Below are 11,552 nucleotides of genomic sequence, written 5' to 3'. Positions count from 1 at the left end.
GGGGCGGGTCCCAGAGGCGGAGGGTTGCGGGTTCGAGACCCGGCTCCGCCCCGCGGGGCTTTGGGGTTGGTGGGGTAAAAGAGGGAAATAGATGGGACGGGGAGAGGTTGGTGTTTCCTGGCGGAAAATACAATTGGCGAACTCATCAGCGCTGTTTGGGAAGAAAATCTTGAAGTTTGATGTGATTTTTTTTACGCACAGCCTTGTGCTTGGCTCTTGGTGCTGGGTGACCAGAGGCAGGAGGTCGCATCCTGCGAGGTGAGGTGGGGAGAGACAGCCAGCCATGTACGGGTCAGAGTGGCCTTGGCTGCAGATAGGCTTCATATAGGGTCATAGAATGGCTTGGGTTAGAAGGGGGTTTAAAGCCCACCCAGTTCCAGCCCCCTGCCATGGGCAGGGACACCTCCCACCAGCCCAGGTTGCCCAAAGCCCCATCCAGCCTGGCCTTGAGCACCTCCAGGGATGGGGCATCCACAGCTTCTCTGGGCAGCCTGTGCCAGGCCCTCACCACCCTATGAGAGAATAATTTCTTCCTAGTATCTAACCTAAATCTATGCTCTTTCAGTTTAAAGCCATTCCCCCTTGCCCTATCCCTACACCCCCTGACACAGAGTCCCTCCCCAGCTTTCCTGTAGCCCCCTTCAGGCACTGGAAGGCCGCTGTAAGGTCTGCCCGGGGCCTTCTCTTCTCCAGGCTGAACAACCCCAGATCCCTCAGCCTGTCTGCATAGGAGAGGGGCTCCAGCTCTTTGATCATCTTCTTGGCCCTTCTCTGGACTCATTCTAGTACTTCCACGTCTATAATTATCATCATGCCTTCGTGACAGAGAAGGCTACTCAGGTTTGAAACCCTATGGGTTCATTCCTGCTGTGTTTGTCTGACTTTGTCAGGTAAGCTCTACTAAAGCAGTCTTGGAAAATGTGATGGTGGTTCACTGATCAATACTACCAGTATATGTGTACGTAAATGCTTTATTGCTATTGACCTGCAGTGAAGGAGTTGGGAAAGAAGACAATATGCAGACAGGTGGAGAGTGGGAAAAGATGGATTTAGAAAGATACTGTTGCAGTTTTATTTTGGCACTAAAACTCCTGTTTCTTACTTTGCACTGTAATTCCTAAGTGAAAACTACCAGGCTGAAAATTGCTGTATTACTAGAGAAATCAATTCCTTTTATTGTTTGAAACTGCTTATCATCTTAATTCACAGGATTATCTGGAGAAAGCAGGAACCATGCACAAAAAGCCAACTACCATGGTAGTTTGTTGTTGGTTTTGATGAACCAAACAATTCTTTCCTATTTTTCATTTTTTCTTTTTTTCAAGTGGGCAATTTAGCACAAGCCTATAGCCACTGGTGGATCGTGGGGAATTCCCTTCCACTGGCAGCACCGAGAAGGCACAGATGTGATAGCAGATACCAAAAAGGTGACTTCACACAGTCCCATCCCAGCAGAGTATGTGCTTTCATGCCTCTGGGAGCAACTCCAAGCCTCTAGTCTAGTGGTCTTCTCCCCCATAAGTATTTATAGATCTAGCTGTTCCAGACTTTGCTTAGTCAAGCTCAAAGCATGAATGTTGTTAAACAACTGATGTGGCTAGTCAGTCTTCCTGTAGCCATTCATGTTGTTCTTCAGCCACCAGAGACTTCTAAAAATATTCCCATCACCGAACTACCCACAGCCATTCATAATATCCTAGACATGCTCCTACTGGTACAATTTTGTTAGAGAAATATTTTTCATACCAGTATTAAAAAAAGCATACTCTTAAAATAATTTAGTAAGGAAGAAATTTACCCACATTAAAAGTGTGCAACCTAATTTTTAAATACCTGAATTCCAAATTCCATCAAGAAACATTTCTTAATGGCTTACTTATTAATATTCAGTCAATTCTCAGTGGAAATTATTGTAAAACTTAGCAACAGGCACATTTTCTCATTATTATTACTAGCTCTTTCCTGTAAGTGTAGCAATATATGCCATATACCAACACTAACTAGGAAATGCAAGTCATTAGCTATGTTATTTTTGGAACAAGATAAGATTTTTGAGTGATCCGTAGCTCCAAGCTATCAGACGGAAACTTGGCATTATCCTCTATAAATAAACATAGTAGTTAGTAAATGATACTATAAAGTACTTAACAGAGGAATAGAAAGCATTTCTGACCGGCGCGATGACAACAAGCTTGTAAAACTGCAGGAGGGGATTCTGAGGACAAGTACCTAGAAACTGCCACTGCCTAATATGGCTGTTTTTATTAAAATATCTGTGATTTCATTAAGATCAAAGAGGTACAAAGCAGGCCTATAGGCAACCTGTAACACTTCACTAAAAAAACAAACAGCAATAACAATGGAAAAAAGAATTAACAGAAATTAAATAATCAGGATATTAGCACCCTCAGATTAAACACACAATAAGAATGAACTTCAGCATGGAATTTAAGCAACCTGCCAGTGAGAAACCTAAGCCAGGCATGCAGTAATTATAAATGCTGTCATGGAGAATGCTGCAAAGGAATATTTAGCACCAGAGCTGCTACAACATGAGTAGTTGTATGGTAGATTAAACAGATATGTTAGCTAATATTTTTATAAACATACTTATCCATATTATTGCTCCATCTGGCCTGACAGGGATATATTTATGAAGACTCACAAGTCTGAAAGAAATAGCACAATAATTATCCCCTTAAATCATTGCATACGAATCCAATTCTATAATACAAATTTATGTCAAAGAAGACCAACTCTCCATGTAAGCCTATATTCAGCCTTGAATCGAGTAACTCATTTTTGTTCATCAAAACACTTATGCATAGGGTAAACACAGATTGACTTGAGTGTGCACAAGGGTGCACTGAGCTATTTGCAGATGAAATTGCTGGGCCTTTAAAATCAAGAAAGCTTAACCTAGGAGTTAGGCAAGAGGCAGCAGGGTGGCAGTGCTGCCCTTTAGGCCTGATCTTTTACCAGCTGCAGACAGTGATTGCTCTTTAGATTTGGAGATCGAAAATACAAACACATGAGATGGGCTATGGAAGTAGCTGCTGCCATTTGAAAAAAAATGGTGATGAAAGTAACATTACCCTGGGCTCAAATAGCCCCACAGGACTCATATGACCCAGAGCACGTGTGTCACACCAGGCAGCAATGGGGAGTCCCCGGGTGCCAGCGCGCTCTTTGGAAATCCACGCCTGCTATGCAGGAGCCTTGGCCAAAAAGCCCATTGCAGGCTGATGTCAGAAGCCACTCGAGGACTCTGTCCCATAAAGCCCTGTCATTTGCATCATGAGTTGAGGTTTCCATTCCACGTTCCCTCACAGCAATGAATGTTTCCAATATGAACACGGTGAAAAGATTTTGGCTTTTCTTTCTAGTGCAATGACTCTTGACATCATTGTAAATTTCTTTGGGAGATGCAGATTTTATTTCAGTTGTGATGATTCACCCATTTTCTATCAATTTATTTGTTTTGATTTGTATCCAACTTATCTCTGCAGATACGTGTTCTTTGGTGTGTTGATGACAGATACGACATAGGTTGGCAGAGATGGAATATATTTCCTTCACTTTCTGGTGTTCTCTGAGGCTGGTTCCTCAGATACTATACAAATAAAAGCTGAAATCCAGACCTCCTGAAGACAATGGAAGTATTATCATCAGTTTAATAAGATCACAATTTTAGTCAGTTTTATTGATGTATCAGTAGGATTTTTCATTCTGATGATAAAGTTACTAAAATAAAGATTCTATACAATTTGCAAGGGTGAAGGCCTAAAACTTTAAAGCTCTTCTTTTCTAAAGTCTGAAAACATCTATTGATCAAAAGATAGAAAAGAGTAACACTGCTATACATACAGCCCAGTATCAAGTTGCACTGGATTCAAATATCTGAAAAATAACAAATAAATGGTGTAAGCTAATGATGTCCTGTGTGATTTTCCACCGGGAAACTGCAGTGTAAGAACTCAGCCTGCAGCCTCTATCAGTTTGGCTGATAAGAGGGTGAGAGAACAGTTATTGTTCTCTCAAAGGTATTCATATATATATCTCCCAAAGATACTCAAAGAGTTTTAGATGAAAAGGGTGACTCTTGATTTTTTTGTTTGTTTGTTTGTTTTCTTCGTTTTAGTCAGACTGGAAAGTGGAGAGAAAATAAACTTGTATTACTTTGTTATTTACTTTTATTTTTCATGGAGGTGGTGACACAAGTTCTGAAGACATTTTAGTAAAAGGTACATATCAAAGCAGATTGCATTTTAATCTTCTTGATGTTGCCTGGGAGACACAAGCTTTAAGACTGAAATTTAAATCTTTGAAAAAAGATATTTTCAAACTGGAGCAGAAATGGTATATTTTCTTCAGCCAAGCTTTGTGAAAGAGAACATGTCTCTTCCCTTGCTGTTCCCCTGCTTTAAAACAGCATCTCTGTCTTTCAGCTTCAGATCATGGACTTAAGGAAGCTAATCAATTTGAATTTTACAAAAATAAAAATGTCCCCTATTACCCCAGTTGCATTTGAAATCCCCATATATGTATGCATGCATATAGACATTTAATTATTCCATACAGCATGGACGACACCTTCAGGACAAGGGCAGAAAGACTTAAGCCAGTATGCCTAAAAGCTTTGCAGCAGGACATAGAGAACAAGTCTTACGAGGAGCGGCTGAGGGAGCTGGGACTGTTTAGCCTGGAGAAGAGGAGGCTCAGGGGTGACCTTATTGCACTCTACAGACACCTGAAAGGAGGCTGTAGCGAGGTGGGGGTTGGCCTGTTCTCCCACATGCCTGGTGACGGGATGAGGGGGAATGGGCTAAAGTTGTGCCAGGGGAGTTTTAGGTTGGATATTAGGAAGAGCTTCTTTACTGAACAGGTTGTTAGTCACTGGAATAGGCTGCCCAGGGAAGTGGTGGAGTCACCATCCCTGGAGGTCTTTAGAGGATGTTTAGATGTAGAGCTTAGGGATATGGTTTAGTGGAGGACTTGTTAGTGTTAGGTCAGAGGTTTGACTTGGTGATCTTGGAGGTCTCTTCCAACCTAGACTATTCTGTGATTCTGATATGCTGATGGACGGTTGGATGCTCTGCAACATGTGTGAGCAGCCAGGGGTGACCTCTGTGGGCACCCCTGAGGCCAGATGTCACTTCACTGCAGTTAAATGCTTGAGGCCTATGGTGAATCTTCACTAGGTGAAGCTGGGTTAGGTAACTTCAGCATCACAGAAGAGTATTTCAATGAATTATATGTCCGTATATTCTGAAAAATGGAAGTGCTATATAATCACAGCAGCAATAGCAATAGCGGGCTGGTAACTTAGGTTGTGAGACTGTGAAGATACAAGTGACAGTGAAGTGTAACTATTACAATTTTCTGTCCAGGTCTGTAAGCATTCATTTAACCAGGCAGGACATCCCTTGTGCCTTTGTAGATGGTACCTTTAAATACAGAAGTTGCTGGCCAAAGTAGAGGTAATGCGTGTTACTACCTGAGTGATATTGGCAGGAAAAACAAAAGCTCTGTCTCACCTCTACATAAACTTACCTGAGGAATTTTTCTCCGAAAAATCTTTATTTTTATTTTTTTTAAGACTATTTGACTAACTTACTATATTATCTTAAATTTTCATTTTCTTCTCATTCAAATCCTTTAGTTATAATCCCAGCCAAATATTTTTCCCATCACAGCATTGTATTAGAAAAGGTTTAGGGCATAGTTTGATAAGAAACTATTTGGCTTCAGTGCCAGCTTACAAAGTCATTGTCTACCGTCCGTGCCCTTGACTGCTGATCCCTACCCTGCGATACCTCCCCTTCTGGCCAGCTCTGCACCAGCACAAGCATTCTGTGGTCACACAGTGGATTGATGTGGCTGAAAAACAACCTTTTTTCTCCCCCGGCTAATTTTCAGTTGAATCTGTTCTTTAACCTGATTTACTCAGTGGCTGTGTAGATGTGTTGCTGGGAAGAACCGATCTGCTGTGGGAATGAGACCCAGAAGGAACAGGAGCGCCAAGCTGCTACGCTGATTCATTCCACCGACTGCTTAATCATCTCCTCACATAAATAAAATTATGTATGTGTTTGTGGCTTATAACATGGTTTTATGCTAACTCTAACAAAATAAAAAGTGCCAAATACAAAATTCATACATCATTTGGTGGTTTTATCTTTACTTAAAACTTCTGATAGAGGGCAATGTTAGCACAACTCATTGAGTGATTCCCAGTTCTGTCCTCGTTTCTCACAGTCTATAAATGATGGCATGTCTGGCTCTTCACAGGCGTGCCGCAAAGCTAATGTTTCACTCTGGGTTCCTGGGATCTGAAGTCTCATTTTGCCTAGCATACCTCTGAGGCGACTACATTGACTATGTGACACTTACACATCGCTGCATATTTATTTTTAATTTGCCTAAAGGGCAGTGATTTACCTGCTGGTACATTTAGATATTGAAGTATATTTTCCAAGTGACAGTGGAAATCTTGCCTGTTCTCACCGTGTTTTTTTTTAGCCAATGGACAGATGGACTAAAGAAGTGCTAAAATCCAGGCAGTGCATTGGAAATGCTCAATATGAGCATCGCCAGTTAAAACCAGCCAAGCTGCTGCCCAAAGCACAACTAAATCTTCATTAGATTCAATGACCTGTGGCTTCCTTTGCTCATCTTTGTATTACTGAGGATTTCTTGGTCCTGTTTGGTAAAGAAGCAACATGTGGGAAAAGATTCAGGAAAGGCTGCTCCCAGCGCGAAGTGATGGTGCAAATAGTATCTTCAGTTAAAAAATAATGAAAACTGCTGTTTTCCTGTGTTTCTTTAGCTTGGAATTGATGTTCCCAGCCATAAAAGCAGTAAGCATCAAAACTTTGAAGAGTTTTGTAGCACAGTCTTACAGTCTCCAAAGATTTAGTTAGCTCCTCCATCTTACCTTTGCTTTCTCGCATGGCATTTGTTTTCCTGGCTTGGTTATTGTGAGGAAAGAGAGTTCAGGGGGGTTTGTTCACCAAAACAAAACCACAAGGCTCTATTGTTCTAATGAAATGGACTTAGACATCAAAACAAAGCCTTGTCTTAAAAACGGTGACTGAGTCTACGAGAAGACTGTTGTTGTTTCTGGGTTTAAAGAAACCTAAAATTAAATCCTGCCACACTAAATCAGCTGCAAAACTTCTACTGAATGTATGGGATTACACCCTTGGGATGCAATTTAAGCATTAAAAAACTGCAGTCTGTGTATGTGTACTGGGTGAGCTTTAACAGCAAGGTGCAAATAAACAAATATTCATGCTATCAAACCTGCTAACAGTCACAAGCCATGTCATGTTTCTTGCTGCAGAATTACACTATATTGACTTTTTCCTGTGAAAAGAAGACCTGAGACACAACCAAGCTAATGTTGTGCATTATCCGAAGTGAGGTAAAAAGGATTATTGTTAAGGTGAGTTACCTCGTGTTCACAGCAAAGTTCAGGAGTCCTGACAGGACTTTTGCTCCCAGAAAAACATTACTTGTTAGAAAGATAACCCTTCCTTTAACAGAGTGAAATTACCTCACCGAAGGCACCTGAGTTCATTGGAGCACTTACTCCTCACCTAAGAGGCATTTGCCTCCAATGCAGTGGCATTTTGGATATTTTACCCCTGAATCTATTCCAAAAGGATATTCCAAGGTTCAGACAATGAGTACATTTTATTTTCTCTCACACTTGGAATGCATAAACACAATAAACATCTTCCAGTCAACTCCATCACCATCTTTTGCACCATTTTATTCTGTTTATTTTGCAGCTGAAAGTATTCAAAGTCCCTCTTTTTATGGGGCTGTTCTGGGCTTGGCTTCAATGATGTACTAGATTCTTCCATGTCAAATTCCTTCAAATCACATTTATTCTGCTTGGGTAAATCAGTAACCGGATTGACTGTGTTTCAATTAAACTGTGAAAATCAGACACGAGTTTGTTCTAAAACCCCTGGTTTTGGAAAATTTAATGTGAAACATGACCTTCTTAAGATAAGGCATGCATTGAGAACAATACAGATTGGTAGAACTGTTGACACTTGTTACATTGATTTGAGGCAGCTGTAAGACAGGTAGGTACTTTTTCTTGCCTAAAGCATAACTTGGATGCCAAATAATCAAATTTGGTAGATGCAGTTGTAAGTTACACGCTAGGACATGCCTAACATGTTGCAGGTGAGAAATGAGATGTAAAAGTTTGAATAAAAATGGATAATAATGGCATTCTTTAATACCGCTTTCACTCATAAATCTCAAAGCAATACGTGTCACTGGTATATCTTTGTTTTATAGATGCAGCGAACGAAGCACTGGGAGGAGAAGTGGCTTGCTCCAGTGTACCCAGCAAAGCAGCAGTAGAGTGAAGCTTGAATCCAGGGCTTGAACACAGAGTGAGGGTGGCCACACGGTCAGAGTGACTACCTTTTCCAGGTTATTTTGGAAACCAACTGTCTGAAAGTTGTCTTACTAACTGTGTTTCGGGTAGAAACATTCTCAGGAAGGGCATAGATGGGAGAGATGGCCTTCTCTTTGGCCATGATGGAAGGGAGGATAATATGGCTGGACAAAAACTTTGTGGAAAACATTGGTTCTTCCCATAAAAAAATATATATATATATATTTTTTTTTTTAAAAAGGTGACTTTTTGGCAGTGCTCCTGACACTGCAGAGCACACATTGCTCACCAAAGTGCTTGGTGGATCTCTTCCTTTCCTCTCTGCAGCTAAACAAGGTCCCTACCTCAGCTGCAGCAACAGCTTTCTAAAACAAACAAGTTTCTAAAACAAAACACTGCTAGGAAAGTATTTTTTTTTCCTTTCTTTTGCATTGATCCGCATGTTTTATTTCTTCTTTGAGCAAGTTAATTGTTCTTGACCACTTTCTTCCCATTTGCTTTTCTTCTTCGTAGTGTGTTTTTTTTTTCAGGGTACCGGGAGCAAAGTTTTAGCCTGTGTTTAATCTCCTGCATGTTCAGCTTACCTAGTCCTCTACTTGCATCAGTGGGATGGAGGAGTTACATGGATCTGGGGTTATATTTATGCTGCAGAGCTATGCTATGATCTGTGCACGCAGGCAGGGTGCGTGGGGAAAGCCTGGGTGTGTTTATGGTGCTCGGCTGCTTCGGGTGCAGCACTTGTGCTGTGGATGCACACAAGTCCAGCACATGACCTCTGCTGAAACCCAGGCGAGAAAAGGCAGCCTTGCTGTGATCCTCTCCAGTGAAACTGAGACCTCTGTAACTGCTACTGTAACGCAGCAAGGGAGCTTGGGGACTTTGTGCCTTCCATCCGAGGGCTTTACACACAATTACGCTTTACCATAACCTGTTTAATAGAAACAGTCCTTTTTATAGACATGTTGGAGAGCTGTAACACAAGGCCTTGTCTAAACTACTTTAGTGGCAAAAATCTCACTGTTAAAACCTCACATTTTAAATCTGATCTACTTAAAGTGAGGCAGTTTTTCTATTACAGGCATGGAGAGACTAACGTTGTGATTCCTGACATGTGGAGCATCCACGGCTCCTGTTAATTTCATTTGGGAATCTGAATGCTTAACATTCATGAAAATCTGGCCCTCAGCGATGGGGCCAGCCGTGGCTGGTCATGCACACGGCTGTAAGCATAGATGCTGCCCCGGGGTCCTGCTCTGCTCTGCGCTGCCCTGCCCAGGGCTGCGTGGGCTTTAGGAGATGCCCAGGGAGCCAGGGCTGGCACCCGGCAGGGAGAGCAGGGCTTGTTTCGGGGCTTCATGGCTCTGAACCATGGTATTGATGCTAATGTGCAAACTGCAGCATTGTCAGCTCCAAAATGTTCAAAGTAAGTAATTAAAAAATAATCTTTCAGTTGCATTTTAGAGATGCTTGCTCCTTTCTGATGACACACCTTTGAGGTTTCCTCCACACCCCTTGATTCCTCCTTTACTAAACAAGCAAATCTCTCTTTGCAGCACATCAGCAGTAAAATACACATAGTATCACAAGCTCTCACAGTAACCACCAAGTGTTACAACACTGCAGCTGGCTTACTACACTTGCAGGGAGACCTTTTTCCTCTGCAGCTCACACAACCCATTGGTCTTAATGTCACGCTTCTGAGCTGCTGAATGAGTCCAGACTTGGTGATCTGGTGAGAGCTGCTGTTTGTGGGGAAAGTGGGGTAACAGAGTGAGTACTTGGCAAGTCCTTTGCTGAGTTAGTGATGTGCACAAGCTGCTGGATATTTGTTTATGGGATTATTTTTTAAATTTGTCTTCATCCTCAGGGTAGATATTTTTAACAGAAAAATCATGTATGTCTAAATCAAAGTCTTAGAAGTGTTCCTTTGTGGAAAGGGAGTGTGCAGGGCTAATTCTGATGGAGAGTTGCCATCTCTCTATGACAATAACATGCCTGTGATCTACAAGATGCAACTGTTTTAAAGGGTAGTGAACAAGCAGCCCCAGTGAGCCTTCTCCCCCTGTACAGTGACAGGGCAGATCATTTCATCAGGATGACATCTGGGGGGGGTTTCTCTTTCAAGTTCTTCATGAACTTATACAAGAAGTAAAATACACAAGTGAGTGAGAAACTGCTGAAAAGGAGTGAGCTGTCACTAGGGCTATAACTATTGCATAGTCACATCATTTTTAAGGTGACACACATATATGTGTCACATCAGCTGTTTTGCAGGATTAGCTGCATGGCTCACAGAGCCCTATATCCTCTCCCTGACAGTAGTCAGCAGAGGAAGGGCCAAGAAATGTCCTAATCCCGATTAGCTAAGGATTGGTGTAAACTCTGGCTGCTTGCAGAATTTCAAACTGTTGCTACTCTGCATGCTCCTGTGAATATTCATGCCCTTGCTGACTCTTACAAAGGTTTTCCTGTAAGTTACGGCAGTCATGAGTCCCACAACCAAACTACCCATCATGAGAAACAGCTGTACTTTACATTATGTCTAAACGTGTCACGTTTTAATCTCTTCAACTGTCCGTTTGTCCTTGCATCATTAGAGAGGATGGAAATCCATAATTTACCTTTTCTATATTGTTATTGTTCAATGCATTTCTGTTACTTGTGTTCGTGGTTAAGGAGCCTTTTCTATCTTCAGGCTTGCTCACACTGGAAAGAAACAGAATCACAGCATCACAGAATCACATTCTTAAGTGCTGGTCTGAGGTGTGCAAGGATGGCTGGGAACAACGCAAAAGCAGGGGCAGGCTGCAAGCCCTATGTAAACTTGCAATTTTACAGGTTATGGCCAATATGGAAGATTAATTTTAAGTGATCAGGGAAGGAGAGGGGAAGATGTAGGCCAGCTGGGCCAGCTGTGTCAAAGATCTGTGAGAGAGCAGAAAGGAGAAGGTGGGACGGGAGGAGGTTTGTTATCTCTGCAGCCACTGTGCAGCCCCAAAATCTGGGGCATCCCAATTTAAGGAGAATTGGATCATATGGGCAAGTGTGGAAGGAAGCTTGGTGTCATTCCTTAGCTTTTCAAGCAGTTGTGTGTCCCAGGTGGGACTCTGCAGAATTGTCAGTCTTTTCT

Source organism: Oxyura jamaicensis, chromosome 2, assembly GCF_011077185.1.
Source record: "Oxyura jamaicensis isolate SHBP4307 breed ruddy duck chromosome 2, BPBGC_Ojam_1.0, whole genome shotgun sequence".
NCBI classification, from domain to species: domain Eukaryota; kingdom Metazoa; phylum Chordata; class Aves; order Anseriformes; family Anatidae; genus Oxyura; species Oxyura jamaicensis.
The sequence above is the reverse complement of the archived record's forward strand: the minus strand, read 5'-3'. Positions refer to the sequence as shown.